General features: G+C 48.2%; 1 protein-coding gene across 1 annotated transcript in view; it reads right to left on the reverse strand.

The window, feature by feature from the left end:
* Positions 1 to 18,881, reverse strand: part of LOC310696816 (uncharacterized protein) — a 155,801-nt gene that overhangs the window by 91,485 nt on the left and 45,435 nt on the right. The gene's annotated exons all lie outside the window — the stretch shown is intronic.

Consider the following 18,881-nt stretch of genomic DNA (forward strand, 5'->3'; position numbering starts at 1 on the left):
TTGTCTTTTTAAAAAGCGGATCCGTTTGCAATAGAGTACTTTAATTCACTTTAATTATACACAGCTACACTTCCAATACAGGATGGGAATCCCGCCCACAAAATAGTGACAGTCTGGAGTTGACAGATAACTCAGAGTCCATTGGTACCAATTTACTAGGGATTGTTCCATTTTTGAAAGTACAGTGGTGCCTCGCAAGACGAAAAGAATCCGTTCTGTGATTCTCTTTGTCTAGCGGTTTTTTCGTCTTACGAAGCAAGCCCATTGACGGATTAGCGGATTAGCGCTATTAGCGCTATTAGCGGCTTTTATCGGCTTATTGGATCAGCTGATAAGCGGCTTAGCGGCTTAGAAAAAGGGTGGGGAAGGGGGGAAAACCCGCAGGAACTCGCAAGACATTTTCATCTTGCGAAGCAAGCCCATAGGAGATTCGTTTTGCGAAGCACCTCCAAAACGGAAAACTCTTTCGTCTAGCGAGTTTTCCGTCTTGCGAGGCATTCGTCTTGCGGGGCACCACTGTACTTTTTCTTTGTAAACAACTGCTCCCTGTCTTCTCTTTGCCAACTTTAGTTTACAGACATTTTCGTGAAATTTCCCATTCTCCAGATCTCGGCCCCTTCCCCTAAGACACTCTGATTCAGCTCTAGTGCATAAAGGCACGTGTATAGGAACATGCACGGGCAGTCATAGAGTTCCCATAGCTCAATGGCAAAAGATTACTAGTTTAACTTTGCCATGCACACTGCCTGATCGCTCCCTCTTCACTCCCCTCAAACCCCAGCATGATTGGGAGAATCAGACCAGGGAAGTGCAATTAAGCATCACTTCCTGTTATCTCCAAACTTGGGGTCATCGTTTGTCATTTCCTAGCATGACGGGATCTGTAATCTAACAACAAACACTGGTTTTGAGGCTGTGGCTAGTGATCATGACTTGATAGGGAGCCACAAACTGTGATTCCATCTTCAGATGCAACAGGAAGCCAAGCTTAACAGTAGCATACTGGTCTGTTTCTCCTGCCCCTGCCAAGGGATGAACAATTTGGGATTAACTGGGCAGTGTTGACCAGCACCATGTTCGTTCCTGATAAACTCTAGTCAGCTGGGAATCTTGGGGCTAACAAGTCCTACTAACTAGTGGGAGCTAGTGCAAGGACCTACTAGAACAATGGGCTTCCCTCATCTCCTGTGAATGCCCCCCCCCATAAAAATTGGTTCAGGAAAACCCCAGAACAGTGCGTGGGGGGAGAGGGGATATGAGACACTTGTGCTGACGGAACGATGGCCATACGGCTACACTGAATTTCTCCCCTGCCTTAATAATTATGAACAAACATGATCAGTGTGTGCCCGAGTTTGCCACTTCAGATTGTGCAGCTGCCAAGATTTATTGTCAACTGTTAACTTGCTGAGGGATATAAATTCTAATTATTTCGTTCTTTTTATTCAAGGCAATATAATATGGCACTTGCCTTTACCCATAGGAGTTGGAGAGTCACCCTCAGCAGCGTCTTTTAAGGCGGATGGGGCACCTCACCTAGTAAGGATCCTTGGTGGAAGAACAGAAGTGCACTAGTGCAACCTAAAAATTAATGCACTGGTTTACTGCATAAGCTTTCATGGACTTCATTGAATGCAGTTGAGAGGCGTATAGATACACATGAGTGCAATGGGGTGGAGGGGGGAAAGTAGAAGCCAGAATTAGAAGTAGTCTATCACAATTCAAGTAGAGCTTTAAATGTATGCAAAGTCAGCACAGTCACCTTTCACAAGAGCAATAATCCGTGTATTTTGTTTATTTTAACTGTTAACTGGTGAAGGTTATAGAAACTGGTATATATGACACGTAAAGGATTGCCCTGTCACCTGTAATGGGTACCAAGGTAAGGAAGCTTGATTTTAGCCGGGTGCAAAAGAGCAGAGGTTCATGCAGGTGGTCTGTGGCGTCTCTGCATTTGTGCTTGGAGATGAGAGATGGCACATCCATCACATTAAATATTCATTTTGATTTTAATTGTATTTTTATTGCATCTTTTTATTTCTCGGATTGTATTTTACTGTATTACAGTTTGCATTCTCTGAAATTCAAATTGTAATATGATATACAAGAAATAAAAGAAGTGATAAAAGTATAATTAAGAATCAAATAGCATCGTGCATGGTGCATTACAGTTGCTACAGCTGGAAGAAAAATCATAATGTACGTCCGCCAAGACCCTCAGCAATTTTCAAGAGCTCTGTAGGGGGGGGGGGAGAGGGAAAGTTTGGGAACAACTATAATAGGAGTTTAAGGAGCAGACCTTAAAAGGGAACACCATCAGCACATAGCAGAGGTGTAGTGGTTAGAGTGTTGGGCTGGAACCTGGGAGATGGGGGTTCGAATCACCACTTGGCCACGATGTTCAGTGGGAGACCTTGGGCCAGTCACAGTGTCTCAGTCTAACCTCCCTCTCAGGGTGGTTGTGAGGATAAAATGGTGATGGGGGAAGAACGATGAGCTCCTTTGAGGGAAGGCCAGGGTATAAATGCAATGAATAATAAATGATAATATAGCAAAGTTAAAGTCTTCACACAGGCTGAGAAGCTATTGCCCCTTCTGCTGAATCTAGTTCTCTCTGGCATTCTACTGCTCCTGCGCTTTTTGCCAATGGCAGGCCAAAATAGGGCTAGTGGGTGGTTGGGGCTGCATCCTGACTGCAGCACAACTGATGGCTTAGCAGGGATGTAAGATGCTCCTAGTTGGCAGCAGCGCTGATCTTATTGTCTAGTAGTCACTCAGCCATGGGCAGAGGGCAGTAATTGGGGTCTCCCCACCCCCCACCCAGGGAAAAAAAAGGCTAAGCGAAGAAGGGAGTGTCTGATGGTTCTTACCCTGGGGCTTTCAAAAAGAAAGGGGGGGGGAGGAGAGCTGTAAATGCCACATCTACATCCCCAGCTAATTCAATCTGGATCCATCAGCCTTGACAGCGCAGCCCACAAAGGGCCACTCAGGGAAATGAAATGCCCGGTCCCATTAAACTCGCTTCTCTGACAGGCAGCAGCTGAATCCTGCTGCCGAGCGGCAAGTGTGCCCTTCCCATTGCAGTGCCTCTCCCCACATCTTATCCGTGCCCCCCACATGTATGTTGGCCTCTTCACAGCTCCTTTCTTGCTTAAGGTCTCTTTGTCTGCCTGTCTCTCTCTCGCTCCATGCACCCCCCTGGCTGCCCCATCATCCATGATACATAATCTTCAGAGCAGGGAAAATTTAAATTCTTCTGCTTTCTTTCTCATTCCCAGCCCATCCTTGACAGGCCCTCTCCTCCCGTCTCTCTGCAGCTCCACCCCTGCCACCCTCAAGATGATCCCTTATTATGAGGGGAAAGCGTTTCTGTCTTTAATCCCATGGGAGCTGTCTAAATCCGGACCCTTTGAAGTTATTTTCTACGCAGTTGGTGAAGCCTCCTGCCTCGTGGCAGCGGAGCAAAACTGCACCTTAGGTAGGGGTCACTGCTGAGCTCTGGGCCCTTGTTCCCCCAGCCAGTCTGGCCTTGGAGAGAGTGCCTCTGCACATAGGCAAAGTATTCTTCCTTCTCTGCTGAGTAACTACAGCTAGCCTGTGTTATGGATTAAGGGGCAAGCCATAAACCTTTCTTACTAGAACATAACCTATGTTGCATGGTGAATGTAAGGAACTGTTAATGCCATGCCCTTTTAACATTTCCACAGACAAAAAGAGGGGCCATAGGAAGGATCAATGTCTGGTCTATACCCAGGGATGGAGGAGCAAAGCGATTCAGGTTGCATTTAAAAAAATTGAAAATCAGCCGTCCTTCACAATTCACATCCACCCTATACACTTACCCAGCCAAGTTAAGGAAATGCATATACTAGGGTACAGTTTGCATTAAAAATGCATATATTTAGTGAAAGTAACTTATGCAGATGCAACAAAATTAAAAAATTCCTTCCAGTAGCACCTTAGAGACCAACTAAGTTTGTTATTGGTATGAGCTTTCGTGTGCATGCACACTTCTTCAGATATGCAGATGCATTATATTAGGCAAAACAGCATACAAAAATGTGCACATTTGGATACATTTGCCCTAAAATGCTGATGAACTTTAAAAAAATAATAATCACAGGCTGGCACAGAAATGCAAAGAGTAGAAAAATTAGAAAATGACCAAAACTGGAATGAACAGACTTGCCCATGCTTGCTAGTGCCCCCTGCCCCAACACACCTAATACACAATCCTTACATGTTACTGAGGCCTCCCCTGCCTGCTTTATGTTAAACTGACCCCAAGAAACACCCTGAGATTTTTTTTAGGGAATTAAAGGTGAAGGGACCCCTGACCATTAGGTCCAGTCGCGGATGACTCTGGGGTTGTGGCGCTCATCTTGCTTTATTGGCTGAGGGAGCCGGCGTACAGCTTCCGGGTCATGCGGCCAGCATGACTAGGCGGCTTCTGGCGAACCAGAGCAGCGCACAGAAATGCCGTTTACCTTCCCGCCAGAGTGGCACCTATTTATCTACTTGCACTTTGTGCTTTCAAATTGCTAGGTGGGCAGGAGCGGGGACTGAACAACGGGAGCTCACCCCGTAGGCTTTAATGACAGTGGGTTTGTTTACAGTGCAGCTGCAACTCCAAACACATTCACATTTACTTCTAGATCTGTACTCTCCCAAGGCACACAAAAAGCAAAAGAAGCCATGTTGATTCACAGTAAAAATCTAAACTAGATCTTTATGGCAGAAGGATTTATTTACTTTCTTTCTGTTTATGTATACCCTGCCTTTCCTTCAAAGAGACATACGTGGTTTTCCCTCTTTCCCTTGTATTTCAGCTTCACAACAACCCTGCAAGATGGGCTAGGCTGAGGTATTGACCCAGGGTAACCCAGTGAGCCTCATGGCTAAGTCAGGATTTGAACCCGGGCCTCCCAATCTGGCACTCCACTCCACTGGTTCTCTGCTGGGTGGAAGGAAGGCGGCTGTGCGGTGATGTTTTCCAATTCCATCCCTGAGTTTTTCCATATGATTTATATGTGCCACAGTTGGGAAGGGTCTTCCTAACTAGCCACTTGGAATTTAACTAGGCCAACCCAACTTTTCCATCCCAAATGTTACGTTACAGGTGATTTGCCACAGAGCAATATTTGGGAAAACGGGGATTGTCCCTGATAACAGGGGTGGGTGGCGGCAAGGGTAGACATCAGTTGGAGAACATGCTAAATGTTCCGTTCTCTTCATGCTTTGCACCAAGTAGTCCCAACCATGCATTTTCAATATTTAAAGGGGTTTGCCATCGCTATGAGGCTAAGGAGCATTGCGATGCAGTGGGAGGATTTGGTAATAATTGGGAGTCCCATCTCCCAGGTGTGCCACACTGTGTAGTACCAACAAACCGTACTCTTTGGCCATTGTTTTATGTAGGTTGTGGGGAGAGGAAGGTGAGGGAATCCCACCGCTGACTCCATCCATTAACCTTGTGTCAGCTGCTTGCCCACAGAGGGGGATGAATAATGAATAATCAAGCAGAGCAGGCAATGGCCAGAGGCGTCGTTGTGTGTGTGTGCCTCCGTTTCTGCTGCTTCCATCTGCCAGGGTCATGTGAGGGTGGAGAGATGGAAGGGGATGAACATGCTCACACTAGACCCCAAGAATCCAGGACGCAACACATGGTACGAGAAAGCTGAACATGGGCTTGCAAACATCATCATCAATTTCAGTGCTATTTTTCTAGAAAAAGAGGTGCTGAAACTGTCAACCCTTCCCTTGTTCTCTTATAATGGCAGTGGCACCCACCTGGAAAGAGCCCTGATCAGCTTCATTAATACCTTTTTGGATTGGTTTTAATGGGACTTAGTAAGGATTACTTTAGCTGGATTCGGGGCCTAGTGTAAGGTGCTTAGGGTTGGGGGTGGTTTAAGTACAGAAGATCCCTCAGCAACATGGAGAGTGAGGAATCTGTCATCTGGGCTACCTGTTCCAGTCACGGTCTGTGTCCGCCCCACCCATATGCTGACAGTCTAAAAAGCCCAGACAGAATAAATTTGTATTTGATGGAAGAGAGTGCTCTTCTGGACATTGTAGGGCAGTGGGCGCCAGTGGGAAAGCCAGATTCAAAACTCTCTGCTTGCCTATTGTATGAAGCAAACTGGATGGGATATTTGACCTCTTCTGAGGCTGAATGCTGATCTGCATGTTTAGAGAATCTGACTCTTCCTTTTTTGCTAGGGAGTCCCCAAAACTTTACCACCCCACTAAGAACATGGCTGAACCCAGAAGCTATTGAAAGGCTGCTGTGATGTCACCAACCAGTAGACCAATCCTTTCCCTTTACTCTCCCCTATTTGCACACAGTGGTACCCCGGATTACATACGCTTCAGGTTACAGACTCCGCTAACCCAGAAATAGTACCTCGGATTAAGAACTTTGCTTCAGGATGAGAACAGAAATTGCGCTCCGGTGGTATGGCAGCAGCAGGAGGCCCCATTAGCTTAAGTGGGGCTTCAGGTTAAGAATAGTTTCAGGTTAAGAACAGACCTCCGGAATGAATTAAGTACTTAACCCGAGGTACCACTGTATTTGAAATTCCAAGCTCTAACTAGCAAATGCAACAGATTTCAAATATTACCATTATTTGGAGGAAATACTGCGCATTAATAAGGATACCCCAGTTGGGAGCGGTGTCTTCATACATTTTCACACTAAAAGGGTACTTAATCTTTTGACTTCTTTTTGTGTAAAAATAGTTAAATTGTAATAGAAAATAGGAGGCAGCCATTTTAAAACTGGACATGCGTTCTTTAGTGAGTGTAAAACAAGCAGCCAGTCTGCCCAAAGGAGGTTTTGCCTCTCTCTTAAAAGCTGCCTGGATTCAGCATGAGCAGGAAGGGAGCTTCAGTCATTTTGGGCTGTAGCGCAGGGAGCCCGCTTCAACTTCCTTAGGCCAGCAGAGACAGCAGCCCCAGGCCATGTGGTAACTTGAAAACAGAACAGAGCTCCTGTAAAAATCGAGAAAGAGAAATTGGGGGTGCCATCCAGCTGGAATTTTGCAGGTCTGACCAAATTGTTGGCCTACTTAATAATAATAATAATAATAATAATTTTCTTTCTTTCTTTCTTTCTTTCTTTCTTTCTTTCTTTCTTTCTTTCTTTCTTTCCCACCCACCCACCCACCCACCCACCCACCCACCTGGCTGAGTTTCCCCAGCCACTCTGGGCAGCTTCCAATCAAGTGTTAAAAACAATACAGCATTAAATATTAAAAACTTCCCTAAACAGGGCTGCCTTCAGATGTCTCTTAAAGATAAGATAGCTGCTTATTTCCTTCACATCTGAAGGGAGGGTGTTCCACAGGGCGGGTGCCACCACCGAGAAGACCCTCTGCCTGGTTCCCTGTAACCTCACTTCTTGCAATGAGGGAACTGCCAGAAGGCCTTCAGCGCTGGACTTCAGTGTCCCGGCAGAATGATGGGGGTGGAGACGCTCCTTTGGGTAGACAGGACCGAGGCCGTTTAGGGCTTTGCATGCTATCTGAATTGGAGGAGGGTGTAATCGCCAAATAAATTTCACTGGACCTATTTGGGCTCTTGGAGGGGTTGCATGAGCATGTGCACCCATAGGGGAAGGCACACTGTCATACCCCCCCCAAGTACCCCTCCAGCCTTCATGAGCTTAGGCCTGCATACAGAAAACTCGGCAGGAAGGTTATTTACTCCCACTCCTGAACGTACCTGCAGGAATCGATTCCTTTAGGGGTCAGAGCCTGAGGAGGTGCAGAGAACAGAATAATGGTACGGGGGTGCCAAGGAAAGCGTAATGGTTGGTGGGTTCAGTTCCTATGACTTCGGTTGCTGTAACCCCCTAACATCGCAGAATAGGCTTCCCACACATCACCAGTAGTGGGGGGGGGGGGCGTTGCTGTGCGGTTACAACATTTCCCGAACTGCCACGATGTGTGATTCATGCCATCACCAGTCACTGGTGTCCATTAGTGGCTGGCAGCGCCACATAACATTTTTATCAAGCGCAGAGTGCCGGGCGGGGGGAGCATCAATCCTACCCGGGGCCTGTCACAGCCACCCTTCCTCTCCCCTCCGCAAGTTGGTGATTTCACCCGCCAGCCGCCGCTAATGGCCTCGTAAATGAAATTTTATTGTTTCTGTCTCAAAAAAGTCCAGAGAGAAAAAGAGCCAAGATATAAATCCTGAGGAGGGGGAGGGGGCAATGATCTCAGAATCAGTCTGAGGGGGGCGGGGGGGGAGGAAGGGAAAGGTTCTCTCTCCCACCCTTTCAGACATAGCTCATTTGAGGAGAGGGGATTAAGGACCCCTCCCCAGTTCAGCAAGGGGACAGAAGTCTCCTTTCTGGGAGAGGAATGGGTTAAAGTGGTCCAGAGTGGAAACCTCGCTGCTAGAAGAAATTTCTTTTCTGTGCAAAGCACAGGAGGCTCTCAAAATCAACCCCAAATGGAGGCAGCCTGATTTTGCGACAGGCTCCAACCAATGGAGCAGCGATCCAAACCCCAAAGAGGCTCAGATTACTACAGACGCAGCTAAAAAACCCAACAAGCGAGTCCTCACAACCCATTGGGAAATGCACATCTAAGCCAGCAAGAGGCTTGGCAGCGCTAACTGCTCCCAGGCCCAGCCTGGGATGATCAAGCAGTTCCCTACAGTGAGGTGGGCGAAACAAAGGCAAGACCCTCTTGCCTGAAAAGGAAAAGGAAAGGTGGCTGTGAGCAGGGAAGGAGGAACCCAGATGGCCACAAAGTCAGATGGAAACCATTTCCAGAGAGAGAGAATGTCATGATTTCTGATTGATTGGTGCCAACCAAATAAAGGATGTGACTCAGGGGTCCCTGGTTCAATACCCTATTGACTATACTGCACTCACGTCCCTCCCTGTGGCTGCGCCGGCGTTTCCTTGGCTATTTCTCTTCTCTGCCATTCTGTACATCCCCTCCCCTGACCTCCGGTCTATCTTGCATATGTCACTTTTTGCAGCTGCAACTCAACCATTTCCTTCCCGGGGAAGGAGAATCTGTCTAGTGAGGGTCACTTTCTCCTCTTCAACCCAGGCCAAGGACAAAGGGGCGAGGGGAGAGGGCGGGTGTGGGAGCTGCGAAAGGGCAGCTGTGGGTGCCCACTGTCTGAAACAGTGCTGAACGCAACACCACTTACAAGGAGATTGGAAAGTGCCTTTAACTGGCCTTGCATCTTCTCTCACCTGCGGTGGCAGAGACTAAGACAGAATTTGAGCTGTGGAGCAGGAATGGGGAACATGCAGCCCTTCTGATGTTGCTGGACTACCACTCCCATCATCCTTCACCATTGGGCGTGCTGGTTGAGGCTGATGGGAGTTGGAGTTCCAACAACGGCTTGAGTGCTCCAGGCTCCCCACTCCTGCCTTAAAGGGAAGCAGGTGGTAGAAGCCGCATTGGCCTTATTGGAAGAGGCCAAGGGGGCCTCTAAAGGCTGCAGCTCATGGGAAGCTGCTGCACCATTTAAAACATCTTAACTGCTGGCCGTTGTTGGGGCCGGCCCAAGCAGGTGACTGCGAAATTTATGGGGATGAGAGGAAGGCAGGAAGTGCTTTTTGGAATGGTGCAGTGGGATGTTTAATTTTTTGGCCCTTGCCTGTGGGCAGAGGGAACATTCAGAGGTTTGCTTGAGGCAACGAAACATCTTGGACCAGCACTGGAAGGAAAAACGATTTACAGCACAATCCCAGCCATGTCTATTGAATTCACTGGGGTTTGCTCTCACATTAATGGTAGTTTACCCCTCACAGAGTTATAATTTCCAGGAACCTTTAACAAACTACAGTGCCCAGAATTCTTTGAGAGGGAAATGTGCTTCGAATGTGCTTTAAATGTATAGTGCAGACACAGTCTGTGTCTGGGAGGAGAAGGCTCAGTGGCCCCAATTCACGTGCTGTACAGTGGAAGAGGATTGAGTGGTGAGGAGAACCACTGTGTGACCAGGAGCTGTGGAAGTCAGAGATCAAATGAAGCTCATGTGCTGATTTGAAACAACCGGACAACTCTTTGACTTCAGGCATCTTGTGGAAGGATGGGAAACCAGAGAAGAAGAAGAAGAAGAGTTTGGATTTGATATCCCGCTTTATCACTCCCCTTCAGGAGTCTCAAAGCGGCTAACATTCTCCTTTCCCTTCCTCCCCCACAACAAACACTCTGTGAGGTGAGTGGGGCTGAGAGACTTCAGAGAAGTGTGAGTAGCCCAAGGTCACCCAGCAGCTGCATGTGGAGGAGTGGGGAAGCGAACCCGGTTCCCCAGATTACGAGTCCACCGCTCTTAACCACTCCACCACACTGGCTCTCTAGAGGCCTTCCTGGATGTTGCTGGGCTATATTCTCTCTGGGTGATTCCAGGCAGTTGTGTTTATGAGTGAGGCTCAATCACATACTGGCAAATTCAGGCTGTGCAAAAAAAACAACAACCTCTCCACAACACATTCCCCAGTCAGGTCAGCCTTTTTGCAATAAGGAAAGTGATGGGGAAATACCCTGGGAAGTGTGGGATAACACTTGCTTAACGCATTATCATGTAACCTCCCCGCAATCAAATTAGAATGTGTGTTGAATGAGAGTTAATATCCCCTAATCACATCGCAAAGTTTGTGCAAACAAATTAGGATAAAAGTTTGATAAACAGGTCTGGAAGTGACCTCTGACCATTGGCCAGGTTGGCCGGGGCTGATGGGAGTTCCAGGGTGCCCTTGAGGGAAAAGATTTAACGGTGCCTGGGAAAGGGGCCTTTTGTAGGGGCTGTTGCATTTTAATTTATTTTTTGTGCTTTTTGTTTAATTCACATTAGGGTCTGCCCAAATTTTATCTCCTGAGGATGATGTCATATTAAAACATTATTATTTTTAATTTATTAATTATTGCTGCTTTTTGTGCACAAAACCCCCCAAAGTACTCCTCAAAAGTTAACATACAAAATGAAGCAAAATACCAATTACAAACAAGTTGCATTGCAGAGAGATTAGATGAAGCTACAAGTGCTGAAAAGATTTTTAAAACAACACAGCAGAAACCCAACATAAGAGCGGAGAAGAATGCAGTTGTCATCATGTTGCTGCACACACATGTTTTTGCTCCGACTGACGCTGGGTGCGTCTCTCTTCCTTTTCACACTTTCCCATCTGCAACTGCACATGACCTTTCCACGCACACCCCAGTTCACAGCGCATCTTGGATACATCTGCCGTACTGTTTCCTTAGGCTGCTGGCATCAGACTGAAGGTCTAGCCATCCCAGAGAACCGTACCCTGGCTGATACCGTGTGGATGCAGTTTTGCTCTCACGCCATAACAGTCTGTCACAAGCTATAGTACGATTGGAGGAGTAATGCCCTGAGAGTACGGCTGTTATGAGATTACAGACCATTACTAAGCTGCAGCGAATGTTTGTCCAGGTTTGGCAAAATGCGGCAGAATTCAGAAAACAAAGAAATTATTTGGGAATATTTCTTCACTCTCAACAGGTCGGGCTACCATCAGGCAGTGTGAGGTGAATGGATGCCTCAGGTGGTAGACTTGGGGTTTCATGAAAGAACGGCAAATGAAGAGGTTATTTAGTGTTGTTGCATTTTTGCTCCCAGGGAGTGGCACTTTTGGGTTTCACACAGACCTAATACAGTACAGTGGTACCTCTGGATGCGAAAGGGATCCGTTCCGGAGCCCCGTTCACATCCAGAAGCGAACGCAATCCGTGTCTGCGCGTATCACGATTTGCCACTTCTGTGCATGTGCGTGACATCATTTTGACCGTCTGTGCAAGCGGCGAAACCCAGAAGTAACGCGCTCTGTTACTTCCGGGTCACCGCAGCGCACAACCCGAAAATACTTATCCCGAAGCTACTTCAATCCGAGGTATGACTGTATATGAAGCTGGACACTGAGGTCCAGCGCCGAGGGCCTTCTGGCGGTTCCCTCACTGCGAGAAGCCAAGTTACAGGGAACCAGGCAGAGGGCCTTCTCGGTAGTGGCGCCCTCCCTGTGGAACGCCCTCCCACCAGATGTCAAAGAGAACAACAACTACCAGACTTTTAGAAGACATCTGAAGGCAGCCCTGTTTTGGGAAGCTTTTAATGTTTGATATAGTATTTTAATATTCTTTTGGAAGCCGCCCAGAGTGGCTGGGGAAGCCCAGCCAGATGGGCGGGGTATAAATAATAAATTATTATTATTATTATTATTATTATTATTATTATCCCTGATGGAATGAGCAACCACAAAAGGGCCATAGCCCTTTAGTGCTGGATCTGATCCAGGGCTGACTTCAGGATGCTGGGCCTACGTCAGATTCAGCACCCTAGCAAATTTAGCCACTAGCGATGACGTGTGGCCACAGGAGCATGCGCGACCTGCACTCGGTGGTTGAAAGCTGCCATTAAATTTTTCCCATAGTGCTCCAGAGTGATGATACATTGGAGGCATTGTGGGTAATTAAAATGGTGGCTCTTGGAGGGGGTGAAATACAGTGGCAGAGCTGCAGGGTGGGCACATGTTATGTGCCCAACACCTACCTGAGGGTGCTGCACGCTGACGCCAAACCCATTTGACTGGGCTCCCAGGATTCACTCCAGGAAACGAAAGCTTGGATTCTGCAGCCAAAGCTTTCAAGCAACTATTGATTCTCAGCCCAAATTATAAATGACCTTGTGCGGTAAGAAGTCTTGTTGATTTGCTAGTGAAACCTGCCACTAACCCCCAGCTCCACCACGGCTGCCACTGCCACCCGCCTGCTTCCTGCTTCATTAGGCGTCACCTTGTGGGCTTCCAGCAGCATTAATAAAGCCTTTAACATTGTTAATTGCTTCCTTGTCTGAGAAGAGGCTTGGGGGCAGCAGCCAGAGCGAAGCGAGCGGCTGTTAATAATGCTGCTCAGAACTTGTTGCCTGTGCTGTAGCTCAAGGCTTTCCAAACTCTCTGTCCTGTCGGCTGCAGGGTGTAGGTGTGTTGTGCAAACGCTCCTCCCAGGGCTGGAAGGAGGTTAGTTTAGCCTCTGGTTTGCTAGTAAAACTGAATTACGGTGTCTCAAAACGATGCATGTCTAAAAAGTGTGTCAGCAACATGAAAAGTTTGGAAAGGGTTTTTTTTAAAAAAATGTAATAGAATATGTAATACATAATTTTCTTTTTCCTATTTCCTATTACTTTTGGGGGTTTTTGTTTTGTTTTCTTCTTGTGTTGAAATGTATCAAAATTTCCAGGTTCTTTGGAGTCCAAATCTGGGAAGAGGAAGCCGGATGCAGTAGGTTAAGCCAAGAAAATGTTCTTGCAGGCTTCACGTTCACAGTCAACACACGCTCACCTTAAGTCACAGCGTGGTATTGCCTGGTGTTTTTTAATGGAGGAATAATTTCTGAAGAAACATATTCCACATAGGAGACCTGTTCGTACCTTTTGCTTTAGTTCAGCTGGAAGAACTACTCCTTCATTTTTCAACCATCAACACAGGTTAGGTAAAGGGACCCCTGACCATTAGGTTCAGTTGTGGCCGACTCTGGGGTTGTGGCACTCATCTCGCTTTATTGGCCAAGGGAGCCGGCGTACAGCTTCCGGGTCATGTGGCCAGCATGTCTAAGCCGCTTCTGGCGAACCAGAGCAGCGCACAGAAACACTGTTTACCTTCCCACCAGAGCGGTACCTATTTATCTACTTGCACTTTGACGTGCTTTCGAACTGCCAGGTTGGCAGGAGCAGGGACCGAGCGACAGGAGCTCACCCCGTCGCGGGGATTCAAACTGCCAACCTTCTGATCGGCAAGCCCTAGGCTCTGTGGTTTAACCCACAGCGGCACCCACGTCCCTAACACAGGTTAGAATCCCCATAATAATAATCCCTTTCAGCAAACACTGAAAGGATTGATTCTGCAATAAAAGGAGTTGCTTCGTATGTGTGCATGTGTGCATGTGAACATGCATGTGCTTGTTAAAGGAGACAGGCATAACTTTGCAGCCCCCTTAAGGCCGCTCACCCACCCCATCCAGGAAGAGAGAGCACTTCTGGCTAGCAAGAATCCTGGGAGCCTCCCTCTCTCCTGTGTGCTTCCCCATTCAGTCCCTTCAGTTGTGCACATAACCCAGAGCAAAGTGGTAGACTTACATGGTGGAATACTTCTGGGCTCCTGCAGTAGCAGTCGGGGCTCTCAAATTTCAGCAGCACTCGGTGTAACGTCAAAATTTGGCATGCCCCCGCTTCTCATGCTCCGTTCTGCAGCATTCTTGTGGTGCCCCCTGAAGTATGGAACCTAAGAAGCTCTTATGCTGGGTCAAATCGTCACTCCATCTAGTGCAGGATTATCTACACTGATTGGCAGCAACTCTGCAGGGGACATTCCCAGCCCCACTTGGGAGACTGAAACTGGGCATTCTGCATGCAAAGAGCTGTTTGACAGTGGAATTTGCTGCCAAGGAGTGTGGTGGAGTCTCCTTCTTTGGAGGTCTTTAAGCAGAGGCTTGACAACCAGGTGTCAGGAGTGCTCTGATGGTGTTTCCTGCTTGGCAAGGGGTTGGACTCGATGGCCCTTGTGGTCTCTTTCCAATTCTATGATTCTATGATTCAGCTGTTCTGCCACAGAGCCACAGCCCTTCCTCTGGGAAGTGGCACCGTCCAGAATTCTAGTGCCTCAGTCGAACACGGCACTCTGGGAGAGATGACTTCAGAACTCAAGTTGTACGGTTGCAGGTTGCAGAAGCTGGGGTGCAATTTTCTGTGCTAATTTTCTACTTGCAGGGAGATTTTTTTAAAAAAAGTAAGGAAATGCTCAAAAATATTGTTCTCCTCCCATCCTCAGCTGCAGCTTCTCCAAGAGTCATTTTGACTGTGCATTCGTGATTATTTGATCCTCCTTTGAATACTATTTTCACCTACAAAAGTTCCAGTTTCTTTTCCGTTCCGTGTGTGTTCCCCAGCTTCCTGCTGAAATCTTTGTAACTTTTCATAGCACAAAGGTTCCAAGGTTTTGTGTTGCTTTCTTGCACTCACTCCTGTGCCCCTCTGGGTGGCAATCATGCAGTAATGTTGGGGAAGCATCAAAGAGCAGCTAATAAAGCAAAACGACATGTGGATGCTCCAGTATAAATCTGCCACCAATGCGTTATTACTGAGTCACAATACACCCGCAGACCCTGCTGGAGCAGCACCAGTCTGGAGGGGCCTGGGTGGGGTCTTCAAGGAGCCCTGAGCGGCATTTAACACTCCCCTCTCATTTAAAGCCAGTCAAGAACCAGGCCTCAGACAGCCATACTCCACTGAGCCTGCCTGTGTCTGCCTGTAAATCTTTAGCCCTGACACATACACACACACACACACACACACACACACACACACACACACACACACCCTCTGCCTCTGGGTGGAGAGAAAGGAAGATTATAATGCGAATCGGATAGAAGTTCAGAGCAGCCTCATAAAGATTAATTACGATCAGGGGGCTTTTAGCACATTAATCGCGTACGGAAGTGGCATTGTATGCCAACTGCATCCTCAGACCGGGGAGAGCTTGGAAAGGGAGGGGGCACGCTAGAGATGCCTAGGCTCCATCTTCTGAGCCAGAAAGATATCTGTGGCATCACTGGAGGCGCAGGGGTGGAATGCAGAGCTTGCTAGGATGCATGGGTTCAATGCCTGGGCGTAGCTGGGGGGGGGAGCCCCCCAATCAATAAAAATACATAGCTAACTAAGGTTCTGCCCCTCCTCAAACAAAAGCCCCCCCAACACCCCCCCAAATCCTGGCTATGCCCATGGTTCCATTCTGCTGCTTTGGGAGATCTGAAAATAATCAGCAAAAGGTAGAAGGTAGAAATGCCATCAACAGATCAGCTCTCCCAGGCAAGAGTCTTCCCCACTGACACAAACCAGAGGCTCTGGACTGGAGGTTGGCAGTGCAGTTCCTCAGAACGAGGCCAGGTAGCTGAGATCACTCTCTGGGTCCTGTTTTTTCCTTTTATTTCTCTCTCCCCCCCCCCCCTGTGCTGAAGTATGTGAGGTGCATCAGTAAGAAGAATCAGGGCCAAAGATGGGGTGAAGGGTGTTTGCATCTTCTCTGCCCCCAACTTTCTTCCATCTTTGCAGCCAGGACTCCGGGGTTCTTTGCCAAGTCGGGGGGGGGGGTGGAAGGCAATTCAGTGGTCTAGCAGAAGAAAGGGGGTGGCAGTTCGATTCCTCCCCACCACCAGATCCTCAAATCCACAATCAGAGATCTCAGCCTGAGGAAATGGGTTGCAGATGATGTCTGGAGGACGCTGGGGCGCCCCTTCTCCTGCTTCCACAGACACGTGCTCCCTGACCATCTGCCCCGGCCTCCCCTCATCCCCGGGGGGTAATAAAGAGCCACTCAGGGTGAGGTTTTGCAGAGCCCAGATGTGATTGATTCCTCCCCCTTTAAAATAAAAAATGGGGGGGGGGGAGAGAGAGAAAAGCTAGCCATCGCAAGGAAGAGAGCGTTCATGGTTCCCCAGAGGCGCACAAGAGCTTCAGCAGCTGCTTAGAACTGGGGGTGATGATGGGATGGAGTGGGAATCGCCTTCTGTACTGATGCAGAAATGCAGCTGTTTCTGGGGAAGGACCAGCAAGAAGAGAAGCTGCCAGCCACTCGCCGGAGCAGCAAAGGCCAGCGCCAGATGCGGGGGGGGGGTCGGGGTGCAAGAGGCCAGTGGGCAAAGAAATGTGCCCAGAATGATCTCTCCGTCTCCTTTAAAAGGGGGCTTTGGAAGCTTGCAAACACCAGATAGGCTTAGGATTTAAATATGTGAGGATAGGAATTAAGATGTTTAAAGCTAAATTAGAAAGAATGAAAGATGTTAAGTGATCAAGTTAATTTTTAGAGAAAATTAATTTTGCAAAAACTGTTAAAATTATATACTGTACAATGAAACTCAACCAGGGGGATTTGAGGAAGTCGCTTAACAATGTTATTAAGATTGGTTTAATTACGGTACAACTAGGATGCATGTTTGTTTGTCTTAAAAATTCTTGGAAAATTAATTTGAAAATTTGAAAAAATAAATACAAGGGGGCTTTGGAGAGCCGAGGCGAAGCGGCCAAGGGCGGGGGAAGGGCGCCATCTGGTGGCCGGCTCGCTCCACTCGCGCCGAGCCGAGCTAATCTTCTGCTTCCCCGACAGGCGTCTTGCTCCCTTTCATCTGTCGCTGGAGAACCATCGTGCAGCCGCCTTGCCCTCCCTGGCACGCTCCTTTTATAGTAAGGGAGAAGTCGGATCTTCCAGCCCCAATTCTAATCCCTTTCTGGACCCCCGACCCCCGCACCCCACTTCCAGGAACCGCGGCGCGGCCAGAGATGGGGATAATTGATGGAGGCGCAAAGGCGATTAATGGAAAATGCCTTTTTTTTCCCCAAGCCGCACATCTAGCAATGCCAGGAGCCAGAGAAATAAACAAGGGGGAGGGGGAAAGCGAGGGAGTTTCATTGGCTCACCAAAAATGAAGGGAAAAGAGGGGGGCCAGAGCCTATAATTGGCACCCCTGAGAGACCCGGTGCGGGATGATTCACACGGCTGGAATCCTGATATCTCTGCAACGAAACCTTTTTAGGAATGGGCCAAAGGGAGCTGTGCGCGGTGGCAGGAGGCCAAAGGGAGGGGAGAGGAGGCGGGTCCGGGGAGGGCGATCTCCCAGACAACCCAGATCAGCCACCTCCCTCCGCCCCTCAAGAAATGCCATCATCGCCCCATTCCGACGGACGGGGCTGATGTCATCTCAGACCACGCTTAGCATCTTGAAGGCAAATAAAAATGCTAGACGGCTCAAGAATGCGACTTCCTTTACTGCCTTTGATCTTAGCTTGCCTCCTACAAGGTGGGTCACTCTGGGCCATGTTGTCCGTTTATTTCCCTGTTTTTCTAAGCCCAGGGAGAAAGTGGAGGCTGGTCCACTGGGGCTAAAAGGGTTCTGCCCCCCAAACGCTGCCAGTCCCCACCTGCCTGCCTGATTTATGGCCTCCTTGTGGCCAGTCCAGAGTCTCTCCTGCCAATCTAGGCACATGAGCAAGTTGGTAAAGAGACTCATGTGCATTCAATTATCTGGGTCCCAAGTCTTTTAAGGTTTATGTGTAAATTTTAACCCCTTGAATTGGGGTCAGGCACACAAAGGCAACAGTGCAAGGCTGTTAAGTCTGGTGCTGTATGACAATTTGGGACCTGACAGTTGCATTCTGCACTAGTTATTTCTGAAACGGTCTTCAAGGATCGCCCCACTTACAGCGCATGGCAGTAATCCCACTCTGGAGCTTACCAGAGCATGGATAACTGGGGCAAGACGATCCTGGTTCAGGAACAGCAATGGCTGGCGAGAAGCGCTCTTGGGTCTTTTTACACAAGCACAAACCCAGGTTTCAGCAGGTGTGCCTTCAAGAGGGAGCTGCAAGCTACAAGTGTAACTTACGACAATTGTCAAACAGAAATCCAACAGGTGAAGCTTTCACCAGAATGCAAAAGTGGCAAAGTTTTGCTTGCTGTTTAAAAGTAAGAGCCCTGCCAGAAAGAAAGAAAAAAGGCAAATATTCTAATATAAATAGGACTTCAAGGCCACGGCATCTGTTTTGGCTCTTCAGCCACTTGGCCCCCTCCTTTTCCTCACTGCCAGCTATTAGCTGCTTTCCCCCTGGTGGCAAGAAAAACAGAGAGATGGAGCAATGGGGATGGGGAACCTGGGTCTCTCCCGGTGCTGCAAGGACTACAACTCCCATTACCCCTGACCCTCGGCCATGCTGGATGGGGCTGAAGGGAACTGGAGTCCAGCAACACCTGGAGAGCCTGCGGTTTTCCATGGCTGATGTAGGAGAGAACAGAACGGAAGAAGAGAAGCATAGATCTGTCAGCTTCATTTAACTCCAAAGTC

Source organism: Podarcis liolepis, assembly GCF_965112155.1.
Source record: "Podarcis liolepis genome assembly, chromosome: 17".
Lineage (NCBI taxonomy): Eukaryota > Metazoa > Chordata > Lepidosauria > Squamata > Lacertidae > Podarcis > Podarcis liolepis.